This window comes from Equus caballus, chromosome X (genome assembly GCF_041296265.1).
Source record: "Equus caballus isolate H_3958 breed thoroughbred chromosome X, TB-T2T, whole genome shotgun sequence".
Taxonomy (NCBI): domain Eukaryota; kingdom Metazoa; phylum Chordata; class Mammalia; order Perissodactyla; family Equidae; genus Equus; species Equus caballus.
The window spans coordinates 142271362-142287013 of NC_091715.1; the positions used below are offsets into that span (position 1 = coordinate 142271362).

At 39.2% G+C, this 15652-nt stretch overlaps 1 protein-coding gene and 1 non-coding gene across 13 annotated transcripts in view; one reads left to right on the forward strand and one right to left on the reverse strand.

The window, feature by feature from the left end:
- Positions 1-15652, forward strand: part of PASD1 (PAS domain containing repressor 1) — a 97768-nt gene that overhangs the window by 13105 nt on the left and 69011 nt on the right. For 3 of the 12 annotated variants that reach the window (XM_070257380.1, XM_070257383.1, XM_070257386.1), the window contains exon 1: positions 9806-9868. The exons of the other annotated variants lie outside the window; for them this stretch is intronic. The gene's annotated coding sequence lies outside the window, so the exon portion shown is untranslated. Of the gene's footprint in view, positions 1-9805; positions 9869-15652 lie in introns of those variants that run through there. 12 annotated transcript variants of the gene reach the window in all.
- On the reverse strand, positions 185-290 carry LOC111771668 (U6 spliceosomal RNA). The gene has a single exon (XR_002805596.1). It is a non-coding gene; the product is annotated as a U6 spliceosomal RNA (small nuclear RNA).

Here is a 15652-nt window from a genome sequence, read left to right on the forward strand (position 1 = left end):
GACATATTAATTTATGGTGCATATTGTTTGCACGAAGGAGAACATTATTTTACATAGATAATTCTGGGAGAGGTATATTTGTAATGCACAGTCTTTACAATTGTCCTTTTTTATGTTGGAAAAAAGTCTTTTCTGTTTTCTTTTTTGTTAATTTCAGCTTTATTGAAGTATAATTGACATATAAAAAATTATGGAACACTTCACTAATTTTATGTCATCCTTGTGCAGGGGCCATGCTAATCTTCTCTGTATCGTTCCAATTTTAGTATATATGCTGCCAAAGCGAGCACTCCTTGTGATTGTTCTTTAAAAGAAAGGTTAGGTGAGAATCCTTTATCTTTGGGGCGTGTCCCGGGTGTTCGGGCAGGCTAGGCTGGAGACCATTTTGGAAGCACCTTGGACTGAAACCAGTAAACCTATTAAAGACGACCTCTGTAATTACCACATTCATCTTTCCTGGACCCTTCATAATCTTTGGGGGGATCCCAGACTGGTATTTTTATCCCAGAGCTCATTGAATATTTGTTAGGTTTCAAAAGTTTCCTGTCTGTCATTCATAAGCAAAATGCATCTTGCCGTCGAAGATGCTTGAGGATGGGAGGTAAAGCAAAGCAAAGGCACACTGAAGGCATATTGGAGGTACCCAGTGCTCCTGAACATATGAAAAGCCCTGAGATGTCTTGTAGTCAAGAGATCTGCTTCACTCTATTTATCACAGCATTTTCCAAATTTACCCAACCAAGGAACACTTCATTTTTATTTTTGCTTCATACCTATTAACATCCCTTGGTGTTAGTGTTCTGTGGGAGCAATGACCTTTAGGGAAGTCTGGGTTACTCGTGTGAGGCCATTTCCTAGATGTCAGCAATGGCTTCTGGCCCCAGTGTTCTTGAACTGCCCAGGCATAAGATTTACCAGCCATTTCTGAGCAAAGAGAATACCAGTGGTTAATCGCAACTTCAAACTTCTTAGGATAACTGGCCATGAAGGTTTGCACTCATTTAGGCTCGAGCACGTTTGAATGTAGCAAAAATTCCTGGCCTATCTCCAGGAGGTTCAGAAACTGATCTTAGAGGCTTAGCACTTTCTCTGCTGCAGAGATGATGGAAAACAATCCCAGTCCCTAAAACCGAAAATGAGATTTGTTGACACAGTCCCCTCTGCTGTTACATGCTGCTGAACAAGGATGACATTCACCAGAGATCTTTCCGCTCTCCCTTTCCACTGAGTGACTTTGAGAGGATGGACTTTGGCAACTGAGTCCATGTCCTTGCAAAGGAAGTGTGGGGACCAGCATAGAATCTGTGGCAAATGAAGAGTCTCCTTCTCTTCCAAGGAAGCCAGGAGGGTGTGTTGCTTCAGAGAAGAGTTAAAAAAATGAGTTTCAGAATACGTTATTTCATTTTTCTTTTTTTGAAGAAACATCTGTTGAGCCATTTGGGTCATAGACCAAATCCAATTCCATATTTCTGAGAACCAATCTTTTTCACTGTAGAAAAGTGAATTTGTGTATGGTTTGACAAATTAACTTCTCTTTAAGGAAACAGTAAAAAGTAATTTTCCCATTCATTTAAAAATCTTTAGCATCAACTTTCAGTGAATTTTCTTTTCAATGAATATTAGAATTCTATTTAATACATAATTCTAATTTTTAAATTTGAATAAGTCAGCATCTGTTTATATTGCTTATAAGGTAGATATAATGTGGACAATCTCATACCAAATGTTTATCTTATGAGCCTGTAAAGACTCATAAGTAAAAATTTGAAAGTTTAACGTAAGCCTCTTACTTAGTTGTTGTATATCTTGGCCATTTTTGTGAAATATTTGAATTAAGTGAGTGACTAGAATAACCTTTAGTTTCTATAAATTATAATATAATGGGCAATAAAGTTTTACCCCTACATGAGTAATAATGGAAGAATTTTTAAAGTGTTATGCACATCTGTAGAATCCAAGTCAAACGGTAAGTTAATTCTCAACGTTTTTAGAGAGCAAAGGAATAACTCTGTAGGAAGCCTAAAAGCCATAGGCATTTTAGGGAAGGAGGCATCCGGAAATGGACATGAGGTAGCATGGGGATAATCTTGATTCAACTCTAATTTTTTACGTAGTTTGCAAATTCCAATGCTTTCATTGATATTAAAGCATGATTGCTTCATTTATTCACTCATTCGATACCAATTTTTGGACAAAAGTGAGGATGGAAGATGAGAGGTCCGGGGAGATGTATAGGCAAGGAATAGCTTTTCGATTAGCAATTCAACTTAGGGGCGGGATGGACCCTGGCAGGCTGGAGTGTCCCCCTGAAGTTCCCACCTGTGGCTCAGCCTATCCCTACATGCCCTGGACCTGGGGACCTATCCTAGGGAGCCTGGATGCTGAGTTGCTCCTGCGCATGGGCCCTTATGCATCCAGGACCTCTAGGCCTGTGCGGACAATGCTCCCCAAGACCAGCAGGCCATCTTTCTGGGGCCAGCGGTTCCCCTCACAGGAAAAAATTCTTTTCTGGAATTTTGGAGGCTGTACTTTACTGCTTTACGTTAATTTTATTAATAGACAAGATTACACACATTGGTTTTCCTCAGTGGATTGAAATTGAAGTTCTATTGAAATATGATGGATCAAAATAGCTTTTCTTTGATAATGGTTTGCTCTCCTCTGCTCTGTGGCAGTTTCAGGTCTACTTTCTCTGTGGTTCTAAGAATGACAACCTGAGCTTTTCACTACCCAGCGAACCCTCAACTTCACTCTGGCAGATTTCAGGGGCTGGCATTTAAGGAAAACCATGATTAGTTTCACTTTGATGCTCCCCTGCTACCTATAACATCAGATGTGGCTTCTGCACCTTTGTTCCTGTGTTCTCTCTGTGCTCGTCATCTCTTTTCCCTCCTCTCAGCTTCTAGAGAACTTTATGTGAATTCAAATTTCGTCACTTTTGACCTTGTATTCTGGTTAGTTATCTATTTACAAATGTGATCTCTCAAAGGGCAGTCCATATCAACTTCATCTCTCTATGTCCCAGAGTCTGCCAGAGTCCACACTTAGAAAATGTCTATCAAATGTCAAATGAATAAATGGAATGTGACTTACACACAACTCTTCAGGAAAGATATGTTATCTGATGAGGGGAAACATTCCTTTACTTCTACAGTTGAGTGTCTGCTTTTTACTAAGAGCTATCTGGCAAGGAGAACCAGGATATTAGGATATGGGATTTTCTCCTATTGACCTTTTCCTTTTAACATCTTCCCTTTACTCCTTTTCTTACAGATGAACTATCAGTTATACTTTGTGAGTTTCTCGTTCTTCATTTTTGATAAATTCTTGGGTTTGTTTGTTTAGAGATGAACCAATATTGGAACATGGGAACTAGATGATAAAAAAGGGGGGAGGAAAAGAGCAGGATAGGGGAAGAAAGTGTCCACTGACTAAGCCTGGAAAGAGAGGCAATGCACAGCTAGCTCTTTTAGCTGAGTTTTGCACAGCATCAGTGAGTAGCTGGAATAGGACAGAATTATGATGTGTGAAGGATAGACAGGGAAGTTTTTCTGTGTAAATATCTGACTCTAGGAGACTTAAGGGGCAATATTCTCAGCAATGTGTTCTTGGGTCTTGAGTGGGTCTAAGAGTATTAGCCTTGGTTTGATGCCGTAGTCCGCTTGGATAATGACAGCAAAACACACCCAAAGGGGCTTGGGAGAGCTCTTGAGTAGGAGAGAGTTGTATTAGGGGCTTGGAACTCATCATCTCCAACCACTGGAGGGCGGAGAGGTGGCAAAGAGTTGATGGAATGCACTTCAAGATTCTTACTGCTTGCAAAGTCCTAGTGCTGCTGCACTTCAGCCTTGATGCTGTCTAGAGTCTTGAAGTACACTGGACTGTCACTCTTTGCTATAGACCAGAGATTCTCAAATATTCAAATCTTGTGTCTCACAAATCACTGTCAAGGGACTGGGCTCTCACCAGGATAGAAACCAAACTCCCCTATGTTTTCCAGTGAAGGACATTGATGTGTTTAGACAGTTTGTCAGCATATTTATGATTTTTGGTGAGTTTCAAGGACATGATCAATTGCAGAAAGATTATTGGACATAAATGTGATTGCTACAGAACTTCAAAGTAATTTGTGCATGGGCTGGGGTACCAGAGTTGGGAGAAATATGAGATGTTCCTGCTTATTCCCAGTTGGCTGGAAGGTCACAGGTGGAGAATGGAGGGGAGAGTGGAAGGAGGGTAGCTGGGAGATGACACATGACATTCACAGATGGGCAAGAGAGTTGAAAGAGGGCTAATGCTAGGTCACGGAGAGGCAGTATGCTAGTGAATGAATGCTCGGGTGCTGCCACTGATTCTCAGAGTGGCCTTGGGAAAGTTAGCTAGCCTTTCTGGACCTCATTTTCCTCATATGTTAAATAGGGAAGATAATAATAGAGCCTGGGATATAGTAAGTGCTTAATAAATGTCACCTAATGTTATTATTTTGTTTAACTTTTTTGAAAAATCTTCTATCTTCCTATTACTATAAAGCTAAATTCAGTAAATTTGTTGGAGTCTGAGCCCCATCTCAAGAGAGGTTTATTGTTTAAATATAAAAATAGCATTGTAATGAGAATGTTTTTCTCTCCAAGGAACTCATAGCAAGGGGCCTGAAGACAGATTCCTAGCAAGTACCATCCTAGTTTCTTTGGGATTTTAAAGAGGAAGGATAGCAACATACTCTTGGTTATTAAATTGAAAAGTTTGCAATATTTTTCAGTTCTACGTGTCTTTTGGAATTCATAGACTGTTTTAACTTTATGGAGTCCTTTTTAGTTGAGGGATTATAATTATTGACTTAAATGCCTCCCCGTATTTACTGTGAACTTCACAAGGGCAAGGACAATGCATCCTCATCTCTGAGTTCCCGTGCTTGGCATTGCCAATCCTGGCACAGAGGAGGCGCTGCACAGATGCGCTGGGAATCATGCAGTGCTTTAGCTTTGCAGATTATGGGGCTTTCATATGTCCTAGTGCTAAAAGAATTCAGACTAAGTCTAGGGAAAATCAAAAGAATATAAAAAAGAGATATGATAAAAATCTACTGATGCTTCCTATTACTTCTCAGCTAGATTTTTTAAAATGAACATTATAAATTTAATGGGTTAATAGAAAATCAAAGTTGGTGTACGGTGGCATAGCTAGAAATGTAGTGACCATGAGCAATAGTCTTAAGAGTATGAAGTTTAAGTTAAGTTATAAGATAAATAAGTTCTGGAAATCTAATGTACAGCAATGTGGCTATAATTAGTTGTATACTTGAAATTTGCTAAGAGAGTAGATCACACACAAAGAAGATAATTATATGAGGTGATGGTGGTGTCAATTTCCTTGATTGTAGTAATCGTTTCACTGTGTACATGTATGTCAAATAATCATGTTGTACACCTTAAATATATACAATTTTATTTGTCAATTATACCTCAATAAAGCTGGAAAAAATGGAATTCCTCTCCAAACCCCAGTAGATCACTCCCATTGTGAAGTGATGTCTGGCCCTAGTAATAGAGATTGAAGCTATCAGTCAGGGAAAGATAACACCAGACAGGACAGCCAGAAGAAAAACAGAAGTACTGGCCCCATGAACCTTCTGTCATTAAAGCTACTTTTCTCCATCTCAGGGGTTAGGGCTTCTATAAGGATTGGTTTCTGTGTTTAATATGAGGACATACTTTGGGGATGATGAAACACACTAAGTTCTCCGGGCTGACTGAATTATACTTAAAATCTTAAAATTCTGTTTTGTCACCTGGCTGTCTGTAGGGTTCATTTGTGAGGTTTCGTTGTTGTCCAGCTATTGCAGTGAGCAAAGGTAATGTGCACATTGAAGCAGCAGAGCCTTCCGATCAATTCTGCATCTCCAGGAAGTGAAGTACCGCAGAGACACCCTGTTCTTTTAGTGGAAATCAAACTGATTCTGAACTTCTGTGACTGTCAGGAGTGGAAGTAGCCCTGGGCATTAAAGATAGTGCAGAAACAGCATTTTAACCTTTGAAATGGCTAAAGACGTGATGGGGTTGGTAAGCCCCACAGAAAAATTCACTTTGGACATTGAATAGGCTGGATTTCTCTGGAAGCATTTCTTCTCTAAAATCCTAGGACTCCTAGGGAATACATCCCTTTGATTTTTGGCATTCTAAATTCCCATTTCTTCTCTTATTCTTTGTATAATCTTTTGTACTTATGCACATTTAATTGGATTAAACAAATATCTAGTAATTTGTGTATATGCAGAACGGTTCTAGATACTTTAGGGTATAGAAAGCAGAGTAAGACTCCTCTGCCCTGAGGAAGCCTACATTTCTAATGTACAGTTTGTGTAGGGGTCTTCAAAGGAAAGACTTAAGGGAAATCCGGGAAGACTTCTTGGAAATAGTGACATAGGGATGGAAGGCAGTCTAGTGAAGTTGTTACCTCCAATACCAAACTCTCTGGATTCAAATCTCCAATGTAACACTTACCAGCTGGGTGAACTTGAGCTACCTTTCTGTACCTCATTTTCCTGAGAAACTGAGATGACGAGAATCAAATAAGTTACTTGCTGCAGAGATCAGAGCCTCTCTATAAATCTGGGTTAGCGGGGGGGGGACCCAGGGGCGGGCTTTAGGTGGAGGGACAGGATTAGGTTGGGGTATTGGATCGTGTTGGCTGCTAGGTGGGGTTGGACTGGAGCAGGGCAAGAGTTGAGACTAATGAGGAGGAGGTAGTTGCAGGAATTGAGGTGAAAGGCCTGAATTTGAGCTCTGGCATGGAGGATATGCAGGAGCAGGTAGGCATGAGCTACAGTGCAGAGGTGGGATCTGTAGTCAGGCCATGGATGCTAATCAGATGGGTCCACAGTGAGGGCAGAAAAGGAGGAGCTGTGAAAGGTAACTTGGCAACCTTTATTTGCAGAAATAGATTGATGATGCTCATGCTTGAGGAGTTTTGTCATATAACTGGGATTTTCTCTGTTAATATCTAGGTAAAGATGAAGAATTTGATGTTCTACTCCATTTAGAGGATTATTGTATAATATGGTGGAAATTTAATTCTGGAGAACTTCTGTTTTTGCAACCAAGGGAAGGAAATGTTGAGTTCTGTTGGTAAATGAGGAAGGGAAAGGAACACACATTAAATCCTCCCTGCTGCTGATCAGCCCGATTCCTGCACAGCCTCGGGATTCTGGAGGACAGGGTTGTGGAAGGGACACTCTGACTTTGGATGAGGAAGCAGATGACTTAGGCGCTTCATGTACAACCCAGGCAAGGGCTAGGAGACAGGATGTAAAAGGTTGTAGCTGAGTGGGTAGCTAGAAAGCTCGGAAGTTCCCCATTTATTTATATATTTTCTTCCACATCAGTTGGGCCTCCAAAATAGTTTAGAGAGCTTTCAGAGTAATCATCTCGGAGTTTAATAACAGAAAGAAAGTAGGTAGTATAGCAAGACAGGGAGTGTTCATATCCCCTGAGGTTTGAAGAGCAGTACGAAGGAGATGATGAAGTAGATACTTAGAGACTGATTTGATTCTAGTTCTGTCAGGAACTGATTGTGTAACCTCAGACAAGCTACTTCAGCTCTAATTTTTTTCCAGTTTTATTGAGATATAATTGACACAGAACATTGTATAAGTTTAAGGAGTACAGCATAATGATTTAGTATATGTATATATTGTGACAGGTTTACTACAATAAGTCTAGTTAACATCCATCACCTCACAAAGTTACAAATTGTTTTCTTTGTGATGAGAACTTTTAAGATCTACTGTCTTAGCAACTTTCAAAGATACAATAAAGTAATGTTAACTATAGTTACCATGATGTACATTATGTTCCTGGAACTTATTTATTTTATAACTGGACGTTTGTATCTTTTGACTCCTTTCACCCATTTCCCACACCACCCATCCCCCGCCTCTGGCAACTACTAATCTGTTCTCTGTTTCTGAGAGGTTTTTTTGTTTGTTTCTATGTGTAAGTGAGATCATCGAGTATTTGTCTTTCTCTGTATGACTTATTTCACCTAGCATAATGACCTCAAAGTCCATCCATATTGTCACAAATGGCAGGATTTCCTTCTTTTTATGGCTGAATAGTATTCCATGTGGGAAATGCGAGTAATAGCACCTGTCACACAAAGCTGTTGTGAGGATTCAATGATGGTTTTTGAAATACACAGAACCTAGCATGTATGTAGTAAGTTCCATAAGTGTTGGTGATTATGACTCCATCTCTGCTACCACTGTTCTACTGCAAGTCCTTAACCTCTCCCAGCTGAACTCCTGACCCAGTGGTTCACAAAGGTTAGTGTGCATAGGTGTTACCTAGAGATCTTGTACCATGAGGATTCTGACTCTTCAGGTCTAGGGCAGCCTGAGAATTTGCTTTCAGGTAAGACCAATTCTGCTGGGCTGGCGACCACGCTTTAAATAGCAGAAGTCTAACTGGCACTTCTTTCAGCTTCAACTTCTTTCTAACCATCTAATCCACCCCTAGGTGATCATTATAAAATAGCAATATCAACTATATCTTTGTAAAATATCAGTTCAAGTCCTAGCACTTTCAAGTGTCTCCACAGGGCACTAGGATAGATCAACTTCATGCTTTTCCTCAGTCTGATGTTCGGAGCTCTTCTTCTGGCCCCAGCCTGCCTTCCTAAGTGTTCTTGATTTCAGTCACACTGTAGTGCTTGCTGGACAAGCCTCACACTTTATTCTTGTTTTTGTTTTGCCTTCTTTTATTGTGGTGGTAAAACATGTAACATAAAAGTTACATTTTAACTGTTTTTCAAGCATACAATTGAGTGGCATTAAGTGCATTCAGCTTGCTGTGCACCATCCCCACTCTCCATCTCCAGAAGTTTTTCATCATCCCACACTGAGACTCTGTCACCATTAAACAGAAACTCCCCATCTCCCCTCCCTCAGCCCCCAGGAGCCACTATTTTCCTTTCTGTCTCTTATCACGCTTTGTTTACAAATATTTTTTGAGACCTTACTTTGGTATCTGGCACTAGGCTGGGCACTTTGCCATCCATTATTTCAGTGAATCTTCACAACAGCCCCGTGAAATGGTGCTATTATTATTCCCATTCATTCCCAGGATGAGGAAACTGGGGCCCAGAGACGTCAAGTAACTGGCCCAAGTTCACATGCTAGGAAGCAGTAAGGACGGTTTGATGTCACCATACCATGATGTTCCACCTTGGTGTCCTGCCTCAGGCTCTGTTTGCTGCCTGTGTTGTCCTTTCTTCTCCGTTTGCCAGTTCACGTCTTTCGGATCCATTCCGCAGTTAGCTCAGATGCTGCCTTCTGTGACCCTTCTAGTCTAGTAGTGATCATTCCCTTGCCTTGAATCAGTGGTTATATGTAGATGTCAGTCTTTCCTGTAAGCTTGTGTGCAGCCAAGGTGTAGTGGGGACAGGGAGTGAATGAATTGCTGACATTTCAGCACTGGCTGGACCATGAAAAGGTTTTATGGACGGTCCAGAGACTTAATTGGAATAAGACTGGGATTGGGAATTTGATGGATTTGGATTGCTGATCTTTTTCAGAGCCAGGTCCAATTTTTCCTCCACCATTAGACACTTGAAATGTTCTGCCAGAATAATGAAGGATGTAAGAAACTTTTTGCTTCTTAGTATTCCTTATTGCCTCAGACTAAGAGAGCGTGCCATACAGAATTCCCAAAAGTGTAAAACCAATGAGAGATACACTTTTAGATCCTATTTTGTTACTCTCTGGATCTGGGTTTGCCTTTTTTCCTTTTTTTGCCTGTTTGTCTTTTAGGAACAGGATTAGCTGGGTGAGAAGTGTTCAGCAACCTTTGGCTGCTCATCAGCATTTTGTCAGGTAGGACTCCGAGTTTCTTCATTCACTTATTCATTCACCAAACATTTATTCAGCATGGGTTTTCTGCCAGGAACAGTCTAGGGTGTTGGGAATATAATAATGGACACAGTTGACTTCACTCTGTCTTCAGAAGGGACCACAGAATGTGCACAGAATGAGCTTCAGCTTTGGTCTAGGACAATTTACCTGTGTAGATGTGTGTGCTCCTGTGCAAATGGACTCATTCCTTTCATTGCCTGGTTTCCCTACCACCTCACCCAAGCCAGGGCCCATACCTGTGCAGTGAGAGCTTGCCAAAAGGGCTCTGGTGCGGCAAAAGAAAAGCCACTCACTAGAAATACTCCAAAGGAATCAGGAAGCCTGATCCTGTTTCTGGATCTCTTTTGGAGCATGACTTTGCCACTTGCCCCTTCCTGGCTTATTCGGTGTGCTGTGTGGCATACATATTACATGATCCAGTCAAGGTTAATTTCCATTCTTGATTTTATCCATTGGAAAATTATATTCCTTTAAGATGGATGAGTAATTGATGAAATATAGTCTTATGAGTTGTAATTTTTGAAGAAAGTTTTGATTGAAAATAAATTTGAAAATTCCACTGACTTGGTTGATATATTTATGCCATACACATTTAACATCATTACTGTCTACATGAGAATTATAAATGTTTCTTTTTTTCACTGATTAAATATCTTTATTAAACCTTGTATGAGTAAGAGAAGATGACTCCATTCAAATTGATGAAGCATGCCACCATGCATTTTCCTCTAAAAACTTTTAAAAAAGCCCCGGAATCATATTGATATTTGAAAGACCACTTTTCTTTACTTGATCAATTGTTTATTAAAAAATGTGTCTCTCTCTCTGTATAAAGAAAGAGTTTATCCCTGATAATGCACAGCAAATTTTATAATTACAAATATATAATGTGATTATCTTCCACAATGGTATTTTAAATACTTTGAGGTTTTTACTTTAAAATAAACAAATATTGTAACCAGAGTAATAGCCAAAGATGTATTCACCTCTACATTCTGCTTTTCTTCAGACCCTCTCTGGTTTTCTTTAAAATTCCATATAAACATTTTAAATGATGTTTACATGAGCCAAACACTTTCTGGCCATTATTGCATTGTGGAGGCCACAGGGGTTTCCTTCTCTCTGTCAGTCTGGCTGGGCTGACAGACAGACTGGCGGGTGGAGCGGGGGATGAGCTGATAAGCAGAGCACAGTTCTGGCTACTGAAATAGGACTAAGTGTGCTGAATAGCTCTTGAGGCCTCCCAGTGACTGCCTGGGATTCAGGCAACCCCACAGAGAGGGCAGTTGTTCCCTGGTTACAGAGCACTAACTAGTTAACTTCAGCGTCTTCAGATGTGGAAGGGTGAAGATGTGCTCTCTTTTTCTCTCGCTCTCTCTTTATGAAATAGAGTATTTTTCATGATTGCATTTGGTGTCGCCAGAAACTACTGGTGACATTCTCAACCGAATTCTCCCCAGTTATGCTGGAACCACCTATTCGTCCATTGCTTTCTCTGTGGTACTTTTAATACCCCTGCTCTTTGCCCTTGTCAAATTGATTCCAGCCCCTTGACGGCTGTACTTTATTTTCTCAGTGAACCTCCCCCATCCCCGCCCACAACTTCTTTACTTAGTCAATCCTTACGTTATGGTCCAACACTTCAATTACTTTTGTGACCAGTATCCTTTGTATCTCTTGTCCTCCTTGGTGCCTAGAAAAACTCTGAGCAAGGATCAATATGATCATCTCCTTCCTTCACTCCTACACATGGCCTGCTGTGTGCTGCTGGAGAAAGTGTCACTTCTGTGCAGCTCAGTACCACGATGGAGTCATGCTCTTCTACCTCATGTTGTTCATGACAAGCACATGTGTTCCATTAGGTGTCATGATACCTTGACTCTGTACCCAGGCCTGAGACACCACTTATTCATGACATTTCAGATTTACTCAGCTGGCCCACTGCTTGGAGATTGATCTCTTCACGGTTCTCTGATTCTTGTGACAATAAGTGGCATCAAGAAACTTCTCTGTATTGCCAACTGTTTACCTTCACTTCCCTCTCTAAGAAGAGTGTATCTTCATCATAGTCCTTTAGATTGTATACAACTATTACTGTTAATATATCTAATTACAGCTGCAATTTATTGGGTGGCTACAATGTGCCAGACATGGTGCTAGCTATTTTATATACATTAACTTAATTTAAACAAAAACCTTGGCATGTAGGTATTATAACCCAGATTTTACAGTTGAGATAATTGAGACTCATAAAGGTTAAGAAACTCACCAAAGGTCATACAACTATAAAGAGGCAGAGTTGAGACTTGAACCCAGGTCCAATTGATTTTGAAGCCCAGACTGTTCTTTGTTCAACACGGGCTCCCATATTATTTTTGAGAGATGTTGCTTAATTCGGAATGTCACAGATATTAATTATAGCAAACATAAAAAATGCAAAAATATTTTTAGTCACCCGTAGTTCCATCACCCAAAGACACCTTTGAATATTTTCCCCCTAGTAATGTTTTCTACACAATATTTTATTTGTTCATTTGTGTATCATGTTTTATATGATTGGGCTAAGATAGCGTATACCATATTGTGACCTTCTTTCTTGGCTAATAGTTATAACAAGAATTTTTTCATCATACAGACTCTTCACAAACATGCTTTTCAGTGGCCTTTGCATTGATAAAAAACACTGGGGAGTGTCACAAATTCTGAGACTTTCCATGAAATAAGAAATATAATCTTGGGAGGAAGGATAAAGGAAGCTTGGACTCCTAGTCCTGGGCAAATGTTAGTCTATTTCAAATTGAAGAATGCAACAAGTGTGCACATTTCACATGGAACTTCATTAAAATTCAGCTTTATAAACCCTCGAGCAGAATAGACAAAAGTGCATGAGTCCATGTATTTATCTGAATTTGCAGAAAATTTGTTGGAAAGGTCATCAGCCCTAGATATGTAAGTAAATTCCTTGAATTACAGTGCTGTAGTCTTTATTCTAAGACTTTTCTCTTCCCCTAGGTTTGCATCCAGAGAAAGTCATGATTTTGCTGCTCTGTTGCTCCTCAGCTTGTTTTCTCCCCTCCCACAGCTTCAGAGTGTAATAACTGAGACTCTTTAAAGTAGTTCAAGGATGATGGAAGATTGAACGAACGCCTTTGGCCTAGCTGAGTCCTGGAATAATTCTCAGGATGTGTTCACTTTGATTCTAATTCAGGATTAAACCTTTAGTGTCATTTAGTCCTGAACTATCTGTAGTGGGAGATGGCCGCACATGTTATGTGTGTCACACAGGCCCCAATTATGGCCCCTGCAAAATATTCCAAGAACATTAGCAACAGGAGCCCAGATTTGATCAGCAAGTCACTTGTCTCTATAGAAAATTGATTTTGCCCTGGAACCTGAACTGAGAGTCTGATAACTTATTTGGTTTTGGCAGTTTTGAGACTGAGAGATTGAGATGGAGGTTCCTTTGACTGTGGATCTTATCTCAATTGAATACTGATAGCCTATGTCATCGTAATTGTCACACTAGAAAATATCTGTGTAAGTGATTCTCAACCACAGAGAGCCAATGATTAATTAGAGAAATCAATTCATGTTCTATTTGCATAATCCATTTATTCAGTGTGTTTTCTTGTGAACTAAAAAAAAAAGTCTATGTATATGCATGTACACACACACACCCCCAAAACTGAAAGTGGATGGGAGCAACACCCCCTCTCCTTGCCTCCCAAAAAGAAGAAATCTTTGCAAGCATGACCCTCTTGATATTATGCTTCAGTAATAAAATTTGATGAGATTTTAAATTATTTCCCGTTGATTCTGGGAAAAGGCACTCAGTGAATAACTCTGCTATTCTGAACAAATTATTAGTTTGCACAAGAAGGCTGGCTACCCTTGGCCGGAGAACTTTTAATTAGCCTTACTCCTTTTTCAGTCTTTGCATGTTCTTTTACTGGTGTAAATTTCAAAGTCTTTGTTTTAGAATGGATTACTGAGTAGAAACGACTCTAAGTACATTAACAGGTAGATGTCTGTGCCTACCTTGTCCAATGGCTAAGGAGAGTGGTCAGATATTTAGTGGTGTGTTTTGAGTGTCTTCCCTGTGTAGAGAGCTTGGTGCTGTTGGAAATATCAAAGACATATAAAGCATAACTTCTGTATTTAAAGAGCTTGAAAACAAATTTGTTTTGCCCCAATAAATAGAAAGGGCCATATTAAAAACACACACACACACACACACTGACTCCATGATAAAAACTTCAAAATTATGATGCCAATACACAGAAAGAACTATATTAAAACACACACACACACACACACACACACACACTATGGTGGAAACTTCAAAATTCTAGTGCTTCTTTTGTCATAAATCAAATTTCACTTCTATGCATGGATCTGTTCTTTAATAGTTCTCTTCTGTCCCATTATTCTATACCTATGTTTTGCACCATTATCCATTTACCTAAATATTATAGCTTTATAATAAAGCTCGATGTCTACTAAGGCACATCCTTTTGCATTGTTGTTCTTCAAACTTATTGTGGATATTTCTGACTTGTTGCTTTCCACGGAAGTTTGTAATTAACTTGGCAAGTTATGTGGAAACCCAAACCAAAACAAAAAATGTAATGAGTTTTCAGGGCTGGCCTAGTGGCACAGTGGTTAAGTTTGTATGTTCAGCTTCGGCAGCCCAGGGTTCACTGGTTTGGATCCTGGGTGCAGACCTATACACCGCTTGTCAAGCCATGCTGTGGCAGGCGTCCCACATATAAAGTAGAGGAAGATGGGTACGGATATTAGCTCAGGGCCAGTCTTCCTCAGCAAAAGAGGAGGATTGGTGGCAGATGTTAGCTCAGGGCTAACCTTCCTCAAAAAAAAAGATATACTGAGTTTTGACCAGAATTACATTAATTTGTAGATTAGTTGGGGATATCTGATAAATTTATCAGATTCCTGTCCAGGGATATGGCATATCTTTCCATTTATTTAGATCTTCTTTTATATGCTTCAATAAAGATGTTATTTTCTGAGTAATGTTCTTGCTGTGTAATTTTTGTTAAATTAACTACTGAGGACTGTATAGTTTCTTTTCTATATGAAGAAACCTATAAATGTTTTTTAAGAACATGAAAAAATGATTTGAATAATTAGATATAACTTTTCCTGAAGGAAATATATAATACCATAAATGTGTATAATGAAATTTTAACAAATTACAATCAGATTATTGAAGTTGTTGGGATTAAAAATTAATTTTCATAATCATTCAGTTAGAAATATTGTCTAATTTCCTTTGTTTAAATCTTTTCCAAAGGTTTCTTCTTTCACCCACAAATTATTTAGAAGTATGTTATTTAATTTCCAAATATTTGAATTTTTTCAAGATATTTATTTATTTATTATTGATTTCTAATTTAATTCTGTTTTAATGTTTTATATTTAGTGAAACTGGTTTTTGGCCTAGCATATTTTGAATCTTTATGACTATTATATGTAGATGGAAAATGTGTGTTCTACAGTTGCTGGACACAGTGTTCTGTAAACAAATGGGGCCAAGTTGCTGTCAATGTAGTAAGTCTTAAATATCCTTACTGATTTTCTGTTTATTTGTTCTGTTGATTACTCATAGAGGAGTGTTGAACTCACCAGCTGTAATTGTGGGTTTGTTTATTTCTTCTTTCACTTCTTACTTCATTTTGAAGCTTCATAATTAGATGTACACCTATTTAGGATTGCTGTGTCTTC